This window comes from Miscanthus floridulus, chromosome 1 (genome assembly GCF_019320115.1).
Source record: "Miscanthus floridulus cultivar M001 chromosome 1, ASM1932011v1, whole genome shotgun sequence".
Taxonomy (NCBI): domain Eukaryota; kingdom Viridiplantae; phylum Streptophyta; class Magnoliopsida; order Poales; family Poaceae; genus Miscanthus; species Miscanthus floridulus.
Window position 1 is genome coordinate 75,383,021 of NC_089580.1, and position 15,038 is coordinate 75,398,058.

Consider the following 15,038-nt stretch of genomic DNA (forward strand, 5'->3'; position numbering starts at 1 on the left):
GCATGCGGTCGCTCCCTCCACCAGGAGCGCGACCCCGCGCGCCTTAAACTTTGCGAATGGAAGTAGGTCGAGGACAAATTTTATTATAAGTTATATATGGATCCAGGCTTGACTCAATTTTTTTCTACTATTATAGGCCATAAATAGTATTGGCACTTTTTAGAAAAGACCAGTGGAATCACACTTGCGGCACACACATGTTTATGGTTGTGATAAACAACATCCTATAGAGAGAAAAACTTTGAGATTGTAGAATACCCAGATTATTTAAAATTTCTAGAACATCGAATATAAAACAAATATTTTGTTATATCAATCAAATATTGACACTCATAGAGTACACATAATATATACTTATTTAGATGACAAAGTTGAGACTGGTGGCCTCCTCTTTGTTTGTTCCGTTGGAATATTTTGGATCACAACCATATATTCTATCAAAGTTTAGAGATCAATGTGTATCACAACACGTCTCCATCTTGATAGGATAAAAAATTCATCAGGTCATTCATATATTCTCACCAAAACTCTACTTGGTCGCTCTCACCGGGATGAAAATTCATATTCCACAATAATGAAATGATTTATAGAAAACCAGCTTTAGAAAGATGCGATAATTAATAGTTGACACCAGTAGCTGCCAAATCAAATGAAACTTTACTTTGATCTCTCATATTTCACAAAACTACGGACAGATCACAATCAATGGTGACTGTCAGGATTCAAAAGCATTTAATTATAAGCTTGTAAGATATCTAATGATGGAGATGAGCTCCTAAACTTCAAACAAGATTTTTTTAATGAAGGTATGGTTGTGTCTCCTCTAGGTCTTGTTTGGACGTCGTCGGATTCGCATCAATCAACATGTGTTGGGATAGATTGGAGTGGAACTTAAACTAAATTTCATCGCAATCCACCCCTACACATGTGAATTAAAGTAAATCCGATAACATCCGAACAAAGCCCTAATGTGCAATGGCAGAAACACGCCACAATTAAATGCCATGCCAATTGTTCACCATGATTGAACTTGATCATAGAAACGTATAATGCGGGCTTACACAGTCCAATAAAATATTCACACAGCCGAAGATGCACAAGGGAACCGAAGATGCACAAGGGAGTCAACTATCACCTGCTATTATCATGCATGATGCATGATTCTTTTCAATATAATGCAACAAGTGTTGAAAGGCGACTCCAGTAATGTTTTGATAACTGTTTTGGATTGGAATTAGTGCAAACAATGTGCCATCATCATCCACGTAAAGAGAACCACTCAGCAATGAGCATTACAACAAATAGCTTGGTAGTCATAATAGACGCTGCAAGTGATCACTGAAGAAAGAAAGTAAGCATTTTTTTTAGAGAAGGAACCGACAACAGAATTGCAGGCCTCATACAATTTTATATAATCTTCCGTTCTGTCTGACTATACAACAATCCTTTTATATATGGAAGAAAAATAACATGGATATATAAAGAACTAGTATACTTTACACAACACAATGGATAGGTATAGGGATACAGGATTCAACAGGATCAGGACCCTCCTCCGAAAGTGTTTCTCGTGCATACTTGGGCTCAAGCAGTTTTATGGCATATAGGTCAACCCCATAAGCTATATGAGGCGATGCTGGTTAATACAATCATTAGATACTCTGTTAACCACGAAGAAATAATAGCATTCTAGATTTGAGACAACTAAACCTCAAGGATAATGTATGAAAAATGAAAGCATTAAAACATCTTTTAAAACTGCTCATAAAATTCTAAAGTAAAAAGAAAGATAACAGGGGATAGTGATCAACAAGAAAATAGTTCTGGACTTTGAAAAAAGAGAAGAATGCAGACATATATAATGTTACTATGCTAAGCCAATCAAGAGATGGAAGAGTACAAAATTGTTACGATATTCACTAATTTTTAAGGGATAGTAGACATGTACGTGCAGCAACATTTTCATAAGCAGGATAAGATAAATTGTAGGGTAGTGCTCAAACAGAAAAGATTTATAATTTTTAACTTGTCTTAACTTGTCTAATAGCAAACAATTTATGAAACTAACCGGGTCTTTTCTGCAGTCTATCAAAAGCGTAAGCAAAATATGAACATGAGAAATTACAGCAAATCCAGGTTTTAATCATCAGATTATAACCTCCTCCCTCCCTCCCTCCCTCTTCATTTGTTTATTTCAATGTTTCTAGTGCAATCTTGAAGTTGAAGGCATGGCAGGTATATCAAGAACCGTGTATAAATATATATGCGGCCCATTTGAATAACTGGGGTGATTTGCCCATTCAACGTCTAACTATGTGTGTGTATATATATTCCATTTTTTATAATTTGGCCTTTTTTTTTGAAGAAAATTTACGTTCGGCCCTCTGGGAGACTTAAACTCATCTTTGGACCCTGGGGGTAGGCGCCAGGACTCATGGCGCCGAGGTAACACGTCTCAGCGCCACAGATCTTGGCTCCGAGGTGCCTGACCGTGCACAACAGAGCATCCTAGGTGGCGTTCGCGTGACCGGTACCTCGGCGCCAGAACACATGGCGCCAAGCTCGGCGCCACAGATCTTGGCGCCGAGGTCAGCGCCACAGATCTTCACCGATCTCGGCACCATGTATTCTGGCGCTGAGCATGGATAAACCCGCGGCCACAGCTCTCTCTCTCGCGCGCTCTGTCTCTGCCTCTCACCGCCTCCGCCGTCGCCGTGTCAGCGCCGCCGTCGCCCGCGCCTCCTGCGCTGGCAGCAGGCCACCACCCACCGGCCACCCCACGCTGGTCGCCTCCCTCGCTCCCCCATCCACTCCCTCAGCCGCCCTCGTCGCCCCAGAGACTCCTCCGCGCGCACCGGTGGTGAGGGCGGCCCCCGCGCAACCGCCCGCCGTCCACCCCATCTGAGGTGCCGCCCGCTCCACCACAGTAGGCCGCCGTCGCGCCCCCGTCGCCGTTCCATTCCCGGCCGCCCTCATCGCCCCTTCCCTCCTCCTCCTCACTGTTCGGCGGTTAGGGCGGCCCACCACAGCCTCCGGGCCCTACGCCCCCCTACCCCTCCGGTGCCCGCCCCACTCCTCTACGCCCCCTTCCCCTCCGGCGCCCGCCCCCCTGCGGTTAGGTAATTTTTTAGTTAAGTTAAATTAGTTAATCTACTTTAGGTAATTTAGTTAGTAATTTTTTAGAATATTTAGCAAATTTAGTTAGCAAATTTAATTACATAGGTTGAAAGTTAGATGCTTATTTATTTAGTTATATTATATACTTAGGAATATATGCATGTAGCTTATTTAGTTAGATTAGATTGTTAGAGACATAATTAGGGAGTTAGTTACCTATTAATTTTGTTAGCTAGTTAGTAAGTGTAGTTACCAAATCTATTATCTTGTTATAGAGATAGTTAGACAGTTAGATACTTATTTGTTTAGGTAGATAGTTAGGTAATTTAGTTAGCAAATGTAGTTAGATATTATGGTTAGTTATCTTATAATAATATACCCGTAATAACTTGGTTGATGTGCTTACCAACTAGATGGACAACGTAGTCACCCTGTATCATGGAGGAAGTGTGGAGGAAGATGAGTTTGGTAATGTCAGTTTTGTTGGAATGCAAAGGTTGCCAGTGATATTCGATGATCGGCCATTATTTTGTGAGTTGTTTGGTAGGGCTCGTGATGAGCTTAAATGCAATTCAAATGAAGATGCCATCTTAGTTGAGGGGGTACTTCACCATGGCAGGTCAGGGACAATTTTGAGGCGGTTGGTCCCAATTGCATCAGAGGCTCAATGGGACAAATATGTCAAAACTGTCATGAAGAATGAGTTTCAATGTTTGGATTTGGTTGTGCGAAAGTTGTCCAATGATCCCACCCCTCATGGGTATTCACCCTCTAATGTTCATTCACCCCCTCATGGGTTATCGCCAGCACCAGAGAATCCAGCACCCTCTGAGCCTCTATTATCCAACCGTGAGGTGGATGTGGAAGATGTGGTTGTGGTGCCCGATGCTCATTCTATCCCCAATGAGGTTGGTGTATGTCCTGGTGTCCCTGCAGAATGTGGGACTGATGATATTGTAGGTGCCCCTCAGGAGATCCCTTTGACCTAGAATCATCCTAGTAAGTGATTTAGTAACACTTTGGCTTTCCTTATTCATTGTTCATTCTATTCCTTTGTCTCAGTGCTATCCATATTTGTGCTTTAAATGCAGGAGACAATCCTGATAATGATGGTTGTGCTCCTGTTCCTCTATCAACCAACATGGACCCAGGGTTTATGGCCTCTAACAGTGTAGATGTTGATATTGCGGATGATGAGGAGCCTTATGGCACTGCAAGGGCCGTTGATTCTGATGATGACCGCCCAGTTGCAGCTTTGAGCGAACAAGAAATGGAGCTCATCAGACGCTTGTGTCCTGATCGTGATCCACTGGTTCATGAATTTAGCGACCTTAGTTATTCTCAACATGCTTATGGAGAAGGAAGAGATGACGAGCTGCTAGAGGCTCCTGAGGCCGATGACAGCATGGAAATTCAGAAGGGCGTGGTCTTCAAGGACTTGCCCACCTTAAGAATGTGGCTACAGGAATATTCTGTGAGGTGTAAGAGACCATTCAAGGTGAGGCACTCCTATGTGGAGCGCTATTACATGGTGGTGTGCGAGATGGCAGATTGCAATTGGAGGGTCTGTGCTCGCAAACAGAAGGCCACAAGGAAATTCAAGATCACCAAAATTGTAGGTCCACACACTTGTGCCTAGACAGATCTAAAATAGAAGCATTGACAGTTGACCTCTACCCTCATTGCCAGAAAGTTATACACAACTTTGAAGGGTTAGCCCAACTTGAAGGTTAGGACAATTATGGAGATGACTAAGGCGATATTTATGTATGACATAAAGTATGGGAAAGCATGGAGGGCAAAGCAATTGGCCTAGAAGATGATATATGGGGACTAGGAGGAGGGGTACGAGCAGTTGCCTGCAATGTTCAATGCAATGAAAGCAGCAAATCTAGGCATGCATTACGTGTATATCCCAAAGCCGAAGGAATGGAAGGACGGGAGACATATATTCTTTCGTGCATTCTGGTGCTTTCCCTAGTGCGTCGAGGCCTTCAAGCACTATCGTCTAGTGTTATCCATTGATGGTACTTTTCTGCTTGGCAAGTACATGGGCACACTTTTGGTAGCCATTTTGTGTGACGTAGATAACGCATTGGTTCCTTTGGCTTTCACTTTGGTGGAGAGGGAGAACAAAGATAGCTGGGGATGTGTCGACATAGAATTTTGTCCCGTGCCAAGGACACACGTAGCAAGCCGAAAGGGTCCGCTCAAGGGAGCAGATCCGCCTAGCTTCAGCGCAAGGGTGGTCGATCCTGCGCAATCCTCCCGAGATGTGCCAGTCAATTTGACCCTACAATTGACAAGGAGAGAAAGTTTATCAGTAATTAAGGGCAGAACATGGCGGTGTTGCCAGACAGTCCCGAATGTGCGGCTCTGAGAGCCAATATGAGAGGAGATCGACTAAATAGTCGATTCCAGCATATTCGTAAGAACAAATCAGTTAAAGCTTATGGGGTTGTGTAAGAAGAATCAGTTATCATTCAGAATAAATATCATTTAAGCAAACATTAATCAATGGCAATAAGATATCGATGATGGTCGGTTTATACTGAGCCAATGATTATAAGTAACCGAACTCATGTTTATGTAAAGAAACAATTCAACACCACTCAACCATCTAATAAAGATAAATCTAATGAACATGTTAGATCTCATCTATCGCTATGACCAGTGGGGCATGAGGCAAAATCATGCAGGCTGTAGAAACAATAATAGACTCAACGACCCTAACTCATTACTAATATCAGTGGGGCTAACATATCTTTCAACTTATCTCTACTTCAATGGTCTCATAATGTGATCTGTTCGTGAGAGCGCTCGATATCGGCTAAACAGCCGATTCAGGCATAGCGCACAGTTAAGGTCATGCCTTCTCAGGAACGGATCTATCAACTAACGATCCCCACTCTACGGTGCTAATAGTGGGGTGAGAGGCAGAATCCCATAGGCCATGATAACGGGCCATGGAACGGTTCTCGCTAACCAATAGATCTACTCAAGATCGAACATGCCTTAACCGCACACTATGCATGATTAAGATTGATATAAAACAGCCGATAAAAACATAACTCATCATTTAAGATGTAGATTAGATCAGTTTTAGATTAGCAAACGATGGGTTAAATAAGATATAAGGCCGATCCAGATCAATCTCAATCGGGCAGAGTGATATTGTTGTAATTAGATAAACAATGAAAGCAATAAGCAATATCGGTAACTTAATGAATCTACCAAAGACTGCCATTCAAAGGTAGAGCCGATAACTTGACCTCGATCTAGTTCAAGCAGTGGGGTGTGAGGCAGAATCACACAGGCCATACTTGAACTAGGCAAGAGTCAATAACTAGCCTATACCAGAGTCGTAGTGGGGGTTGACCGGATCGATGCAGCCATACGAATAGAGATATAAACCATGACGGTACTTACAGACAAGCAGTGGAGGTCGACCGGATCGATGCTAAAGCGACCTGATTTCCGTGACGGGAAATCCATAGAGTCGAAGTGTAATAAGACCGTCGTAGATCATATTACCCAAATTTCTAGTTGAATACCACATCCATACAACGATAATATCATAGTACAAATAGTGTGGAATTACATAATTTATTATATCGCCGTATTGGCGGAATCAAAAGTAGCATTCATTCAGAACAGCTTGAAGATAAGTTCGCCAAAACTCGAGCGTAGGAACGAACCCCTTAACCGTCAAACTCCTCAGAGCTAAAATCCTCAGCAGAACCTGTGTGCCAAAATTTATCAGTACGATTTGTACTGGCCACTCCCACCCTATGAGCATTGCTTTGTGGAAATTGGATGCAAGTGAGATATAATAAAAAAGGAACCTATAAGGCTGGGGTTTCCTATGTTTTAGCATATCAAGTATATAAGAATAGTTGGTCAAGTTTTAACACCATTCCCACACCCATTCCACCCCATTTCCGTCTAGAGCTAGGTTTCGATCCTGGGATCGATATACCACCATCTCCACACCATCACCATACCATCGCTTAGTCGACAGGCCAACTCCCTCTTGACACTGTCTTAAGGCCCGTAGCCCCTAGCTACGACCGATACTCTCTCACAGGGGAAGAAGAGAAGGACTCATCTCACTATCTAGTTTAAGCGAAACCCAGGAAAGGTCCATAGCCGACAAGTCGGCACATGTATCAATCGATCAACCATACATTCTGCAGAGGTTTTACATAACCACAAGATATGCCTTCTTCACTGACCGTTGTCAACTGGGCTGATTCCGGCCGCTTGCTAGCCTAGGATAATGCCACTCTACCATTCAGCCCTGGACACCCCAAGTCTAGTCTGGGGTGGCTGAAACTGTGAGTCCTGAGCTGGGTCCACAAGGTCTCCATGAAGTCTCAGAAGGGTGTGGGGGAAATCCTCCATGCCCCGTACCTCCTTACACTGTCCGCTATCAACCTAGCAGTAGTGGCAATATCCTACTAAGTAGTCCGGCTGTCCCGCACCATATAGGGCGAGTGGTACGTAAGGCTTCCCGGTGAATCTGAGTACTAGTAAGTCCTTAGGGATGACCAAGCCAGAATGTCTTCATTAGGGTTTCCATTTATCGTGCCACCACAACACCTCCACCCCGGGCTCCTCCCATCATAGGTTCACACCCAGGGCCACCTCATATACCATTTACCCACCATAGGTATCCATTTCTAGGGGTGCCCAGGTAGCACCCCGTGGCAAGACTTGCCCTAGGCTCGTCGTATACTCCAACTTGGTCGACACAACCCTCACCCTCCACACACCCAAGTCACACATGTAGCACTCTCCCCATAGTCTAGATAACACAAGTTTCCACCACGCATTTAATGTAGTATAAGCATAGTAGAAGTACAAGCAAATGAAATATAGCAGTAAGCGTATGTCTAGCCTAATGGCAAGGTATGTAGGGGTAAGGCTGCGTCAAGGTAGAGGCCATCAAGTAAGCATACTACCATGCAAGCCCTATCATAGTGTGAATATAACCATAAAGTAAAGCAATAACAGTTCTATATTAGCCATGCGTAATAGGTGCTACGAGATTGGGTGGGATGTGGCACCTTCAGTGTAGTCGTCTCCATACTCCTCATGGAACTTATGATCCTCGTCTGTCTAGTTCTCCTCCGAGTCTGCATAGGATTGAATTATAGTCGCGTTAGCGACGTCTATAGAATAGCACAAAGAAGTAATGAAAATTTAAAAGAGCCAAATGCACTCAAACATGGGTTCATTGCGTAAAGCTCAATTTTAGATGAATTTTGGTCCTAGTTTCATATTTTTCTGAGGTCGTATGAATTAGTTATGAATTTCCGAAGTTTAATTCATCTCTGAAAATGGAAAAGGCTAAATTAATCCTGGGCTGACATGTGTCACACTATGACTGGTCCACGTGGCATGCTGACGTCAGCGTGACATTAGTGTGACATCATCATCTCGGCTCCGAGCTTACAAGTGGGGGTCTTGCTGACGTCATCATGACGTCAGCATGACGTCATCAACGTCATCAGTTCCGACAGGTGGGGCCAAGGTCTCTTGGGTCACTGACTTGTGGGTCCGGTGATAGTCAACATCAAGTCAACGGGCGAGTCAATGGTCAATGGGTCATAGTCACTGACGTGTGGGGCTAGGGCTGCTGATGTCAGTAGGTGATGTCACCGTGACGTTAGCATGACGTCACCTCGGCTATGTTGTTAATGATAGGTGGGACCCGCGTGACGTTGTCATGACGTCATTTACTGACAAGTGGGTCCATAGTCTCTGTGTCACTGACATGTGGGGCCAGGTCAATCGTCAATGTTGACCGGTCAACGGTCAACCAGGTTGGGCCTCGACTGGGTTTTGGTGGGCCTGGACAGGGCTGGATTTGGGCCAGGCCAGCCCAGACACGTGGCATGCTATGGCGCTACCACGTCGTAGCCATGGGCCCCCACTAGGCTTCGTTCACAGCTCAGCCCACACTGCGTGGTTCACGATGGACTCATGTTCACGGTCCATGGACCGTTGGCTGGTCTTCGGTGGACCGAGTCCACCCTTCTTCCCTCTGGCCTGGTCCATGTGCACCGGGTGTAGGCGCGTGCGGCCGGCGAGGGGAGTCCTCTGCTTCCATCCCTGGCGTGCTCCCATCGGTGGTGTGCTCACTGGTGAGCTCTTACGGCGGCGCTGGCGTCCAATTAAGGTGGGGAAAAGCTTCACCAGGCCTCGGTGAACACGGTGGTGGGGTCTAGGTGGTGGCCAGGGCTTCCCAGGGTGTTGGCCACGGTGGTCGGTGGCTTGGTCGTGGCGATGCTCGCCGGTGGGGCAGCTAGGGGCTGTTCCAGGGGTCCTGGTGCCCCGTTCCCTTTCATACGGCTAGCGAGGGATAGGGTAAAGTGCCCATGGTGACCAAAAGGCGTGGCGGAGTCCGCGCATGGTGATGGTGCATGGCAGAACTCCGGCCGAGGTCCGGTGCTCGTGGCCAGGACGCAGTGGCCGGCTAACGGGGTCTCGGTCTACGCGGCTACCCTCTGGGCGTCATGGTGGTGCTACGACTACATCCTAGTCAGGCGAGGCGGCCGGGTGCACAAGTGCTAGCCATGCCATGACAGCGGCATCGTGAGCACGGCGTGCGCATGCTCTGCTACAACGTCCAAGGGCTAGGAGGAGGTCTCAGCCAAAAGACTCACCGAGCGGTGGTGGTGGCATTCGGTGGTGGTGCGGTGGCGAGGCGTGTTGTCGGGGTAGGCGCTTAGGGCGGCGCTCCGGCTTCGGTGATCGGCGCCTCCGAGCTCTCTCTGCTTGCCTCCCCCTCTTTTGAACTCCTTCTCGGCCCTCTTCTCTTGGTGCGGTGCGGGCTGTTGGGCCACCAAGCGGCGGTGGTGGCTGAGGAATCCCTAGGGCTCTAGGCATTGCTTTATAGCCCCGGGGTCCGAGCTCCATCTATGGCAGACGGGGCGGATGGCTGGCGATGCACCATTGGCATCGAACGATATCGTGAGCGCGGATGGTTGGCACGGAGGTTGCGTGGGCGCGGCGCCAAGGGAGCAGGGCCAGACGATTCGCGTGACCCTGGGCCTACGCCTGTCATTTTGGTCGGGTCTTGGTCGGAGGCGGTGCTGGCGTGGGGAGGAAGACGACACTGTGTTGGGGTGTGGCTGACGCATGGGGTCCGGTGGCAGTGGCAGCAAGCGAAGCAGGAAGGCGCGCGGGCGTGAGCAGCGTGCTAGGCTGGCCGCGCGAGTTGGGTCAGCCTACGCGCACAGCGGGGCTGCTTGCGGGGCCGGGTGCTGCCGCACACGTAAGCTAGGCTAGCTGGCTGGGCCAGCTGCTGCTGCGTGCTAGCGGGCCAAGCAGGCCGAGCCAGCTGTGGGTCTTCTCCCTTTCTTTCCTTTTTCTGTTTTTATTTTTCTTCTCCTTTGTTTAAATTCAAATTTGATTTTGGAATTTGAATTCAAAGTTGGTGTACCTTATTCATTGGAGTTTTGGGTATGATGCCCACAACATTCTTTATATATATTAGGAACTTTATTTAGCTATTTTGTATAACAAAAATTAGGTGTAGTTTTGTTATACAAAAATAGAAATAGTTTTCTCTTTAAGCATTTATTCTTTGGTTTGATTAATAATTACTTGAAGGTTTATTTCTTTAAAGGAGTTTTTAGGCATTACATAAAGCAAATGGAAATCCAAATCACCATTTGAGTTAACAATGTATGCTATATTTTATTTGTTAGTATTTAAATAAACATAATTAACAAATGACGTGCCATGCTCATGAAATTTTTTAGTTGGGTTACAACTAATGCAACACCTATGGTTGGCTCCTACAGATGTCACTCAACATGGCATAGGGTAACAACAAAAAAAATTTGTATTTGTGATTTTTGGTGTGTGGATTTTTGGGTTGTTACAGTCCTACCCCCTTAACAGAATCTCATCCCCGAGATTAAAGCGGAACGTACTCTTCGAAGAGGTAAGGGTGTCATAGCCGGAGGTCAGACTCTTTCTCCCATGTTGCTTCTCTCTGTGTGTGATTGCTCCATTAGATCTTGCACATAGGAATAGTTTTGCTTCGGGTCTCTTTGGTATCTCTGCCTAGAATTCTGATAGGATGTTCTTTATACTCAAGTGTATCTTGAATGTCAAGTGTATCAGTTGGAACTACTTCATCGGGCACTCTCAAACACTTGCGTAGCTATGAGACATGGAATATGGGATGTACACCCACCAATTCCTCAGGTAGCTCAAGTTTGTAAGCGAGCTTTCCAATCCTTTTGCGTATTTTGTATGGGCCAACAAATCTAGGGGCAAGCTTTCCTTTCACATGGAATCTGACAGTTCCACATAGTGGGGATACCTTAAGATAGACGAAGTTTCCCACATTGAACTCAAGTTCTCTTCTCCTTTTGTCAGCATAGCTCTTGTATCGACTTTGAGCAATCCTCAAATTCTCTTTCACTTGAGCAACTCCTTCTTCTGCATCTTGGATCTTAGCGGAATCAAAGAACGATCTTTCACCCGGTTGGGACCACATCAAAGGTGTCTTACAAGGTCTGCCATATAGAGCTTTAAATGACGACATCTTGATACTGGCTTGGTAGCTATTGTTGTAAGAGAACTCTACATAGGGTAGGCATTTCTCCCAATCAGAGCCATAATTCAGCACACTAGCGTGAAGCATGTCTTCTAAGATATGATTTACTTGTTTTGTCTGTCCATCTGTCTGTGGGTGGTAAGCGGTACTGAAATCAAGTTTGGTTCCAATGGACTTGTGCAGGGCTTCCTAGAATTGGGACACAAACTGAGGACCATGATCAGATACAATACTAGAGGGAGCTTCATGCAGTCTGAGAATATGCTCAACATATAGATCTGCTAATTTTCCGGCATTGGTCTTGGTCTTAACTGGTACAAAGTGAGCAATCTTGGTCAAACAATCAACAATCACCCAGATGGAATCATTGCTTTTCTGTGATCGGGGCAATCCAACTATGAAATCCATGGATATGCTCTCCCACTTCCACTCGGGAATGTCAAGAGGCTTTAGCAATCCTGTAGGCCTTTGATGTTCAGCCTTGACTCTATTACAGGTGTCACATCGTGCCACATGTCCTGCAATGTCTGTCTTCATGCCTTTCCACCAAAAGTGTTTCTTCAAGTCTTGATACATCTTTGAATTTCCAAGGTGAATACAATACTTGGAATAATGGACTTCAGATAGAATTTCCTCCCGTAGTGTTGGGTCAGATGGAACACAGATTCTGTTCTTGAACCAGATGGTTCCTTGTTCATCTTCCTGGTGGTTGGTCTTGTAGCCTAGTTTCATCAGACCATGGAGATATTTGATCTCTTCACAACTTTTCTGAGCTTGACGGATGCGATCTATGAGATCATACTGTATGCGGAGCTCATTCAACAAGTCATGCGGTAGTATCTCAAGTTAGAAGTCTTTAATCTCTTCCTTGAGCTTAGGTGGTACGGATTCAGTGATCAAAGTGTGACAGTAACTCTTGCGACTGAGAGCATCTGCGACTACATTAGCTTTTCCCGGATGATAGTGAATTTCTAGGTCATAGTCCTTGATCAACTCTAGCCATCGGTGTTGCCTCATATTTAGGTCTTCCTGAGTGAAAAAGTACTTCAAGCTCTTGTGATCTGTATAGATATCACACTTGTTGCCTATCAAGTAGTGTCTCCAGATCTTCAAAGCATGCACAACTGCTGCTAACTCAAGATCATGAGTTGGGTAACGGTTCTCGTGTTCTTTCAACTATCGAGACGCATATGCTATCACTCTCCCATCTTGCATCAGTACACAACCAAGTCCTTGACGGGATGCATCACAATAGACCACGAATTCTTTGCTGATATCAGGCAATGCTAGCATAGGAGTTGTGGTAAGCTTCTATTTCAATTCCTAGAAGCTTTGTTCGCACTCGAGTGTCCATTCAAACTCCTTAGTCTTCTTCAAGAGGTTGGTCATTGGACGGGCTATCTTGGAGAAGTTCTCAATGAATCGGCGATAATATCCAGCCAATCCCAAGAAACTTCTGACTTCTGTCACATTGCGGGGTTGATCCCACTCTTTCACAGCTTCAATCTTGGTAGGGTCAACTGTGACACCTTCAGCTAATAGTACATGGCTTAGGAAGGCAACTTTCTATAGCCAAAACTCGTATTTGCTGAACTTTGCGTAGAGCTGATGTTGGGCTAGTTTCTTAAGCACCTTTCTCAGATGATGTTCATGTTCTTCAGCGGTGGATGAATAGACAAGGATGTCATCAATGAATACTACCACGAACTTATCTAGTTCATTCATGAAAACCTTATTCATCATGTTCATGAAGTATGCGGGAGCATTCGTGAGTCCAAAGGACACCACGGTGAACTCAAACTACCCATACCTAGTCATAAAAGCTGTCTTCGGGATGTCACTCTCTCGAATCTTCATCTGATGATAGCCAGATCTGAGATCAATCTTGGAGAAATACTTGGCACCTGGAAGCTAATCAAGCAGATCATCGATTCTTGGTAGAGGGTACTTGTTCTTGATGGTGACTGCATTCAAGTTCTGGTAGTCAATGCACATTCTCATCGAGCCATCCTTCTTCTTAACAAATAGAATAGGGGATCCCTAGGGTGAAGCACTGGGTCTGATATATCCCTTCGAGATGAGCTCATCAAGCTGTTTCTTGAGCTCGGCCAGTTCATCAATTGACATGCGATAGGGTCTCTTGGCAATGGGTCCTGTTCCCGGCAAAAGATCAATGATAAACTCTACATCACGGTCTGGTGGCATACCCGGTAATTCTTCATGGAATACATCAGGATAGTCTCTGACCACAGGCACATCATGAACTATCTTCTCCTCTTTTTGTGATTCTAAACTTGCTTTAAGGGCACATAGGATAGAGGTGGACTTTCTGGACTGGGGTTCACATCTAATGACTTGGCCTAATGGGTGGGTTACTTGGATGTATCTAGGTGAACATGATATGATACCTCAGTGAATGGTTAGCCAATCCATACCTAAGATGACATCTAGGTTTGTGGAAGGTAATAGGGTAGGTCAGCTTTAAAGATAAGACCTTCAATGGTAAGACTCACTCCCTTACAGATGTGTGTGCACTTTAGGTCTCCTAAAGGTGAACTAGTGATGATAGGCTTTCCACGTGGGGTTACAGGCAGGTCATGCTCTCGTGCAAACTTGGATGATATGTAAGAACAAGTTGCTCCAGAGTCAAATAGAACTGATGCAGTATTGCCATTAACTAAAAACATACCATACACAACGTCAGGGGCAGCTTGTGCTTCCTCGGCGTCCAGATGGTTGAGACGTCCACGGGTAGCAGATCCCTTGAACTGAGACTTCTGAGTAGCTGAGTTCTGAGGGCACTTAGTGGCTTTGTGACCCGGTTGGCCACAAGCAAAGCAGGTGAAAGGTGCACTGCCTATAGGGGTTGGCGCGGGTGCCTTCCAGTTTCCAGTGCTTGGTGCGGAGTGGTTCTGTGCTGGGCGTTCATTCACAGAGCGGGAACGGTTGAAATGGTCCTGAGTGTTGCGGTCCTGAGCATAACGGTCCCGGGTGTAATGATCCTGAGCAGAGCAGGAGTATTTGGTGGTGTAGCCTCCACTACCCCTACTCGATCTAGGGTTGTCATCCCTGTTGTGGCGAGAGCGCTCCCTGGGTGGTGCATCTCTGCGGAACCTCTTGCGATCATGGCCACAGAAGGACTCAGGGTTACGCTTCCTCTCCCTATACTCCTCTCCAGCTTTAGCATGGTCCTTCTCAATTTGGATGCAGCGATCCACTAGAGCACGCAGCGTGCTACTCTCAATACCGCCAAACTTTAGCTTGATGTGTGGGTTAAGTCCCTTGCGGTAATAGTATAGCTTCTCCTTCTCAGAGTTCATGACATAGGAAGGTGCATAGCATA

At 45.7% G+C, this 15,038-nt stretch overlaps 1 pseudogene; it reads left to right on the top strand.

Moving 5' to 3' along the window:
• Positions 1-15,038, top strand: part of LOC136458852 (uncharacterized) — a 61,552-nt pseudogene that overhangs the window by 13,362 nt on the left and 33,152 nt on the right.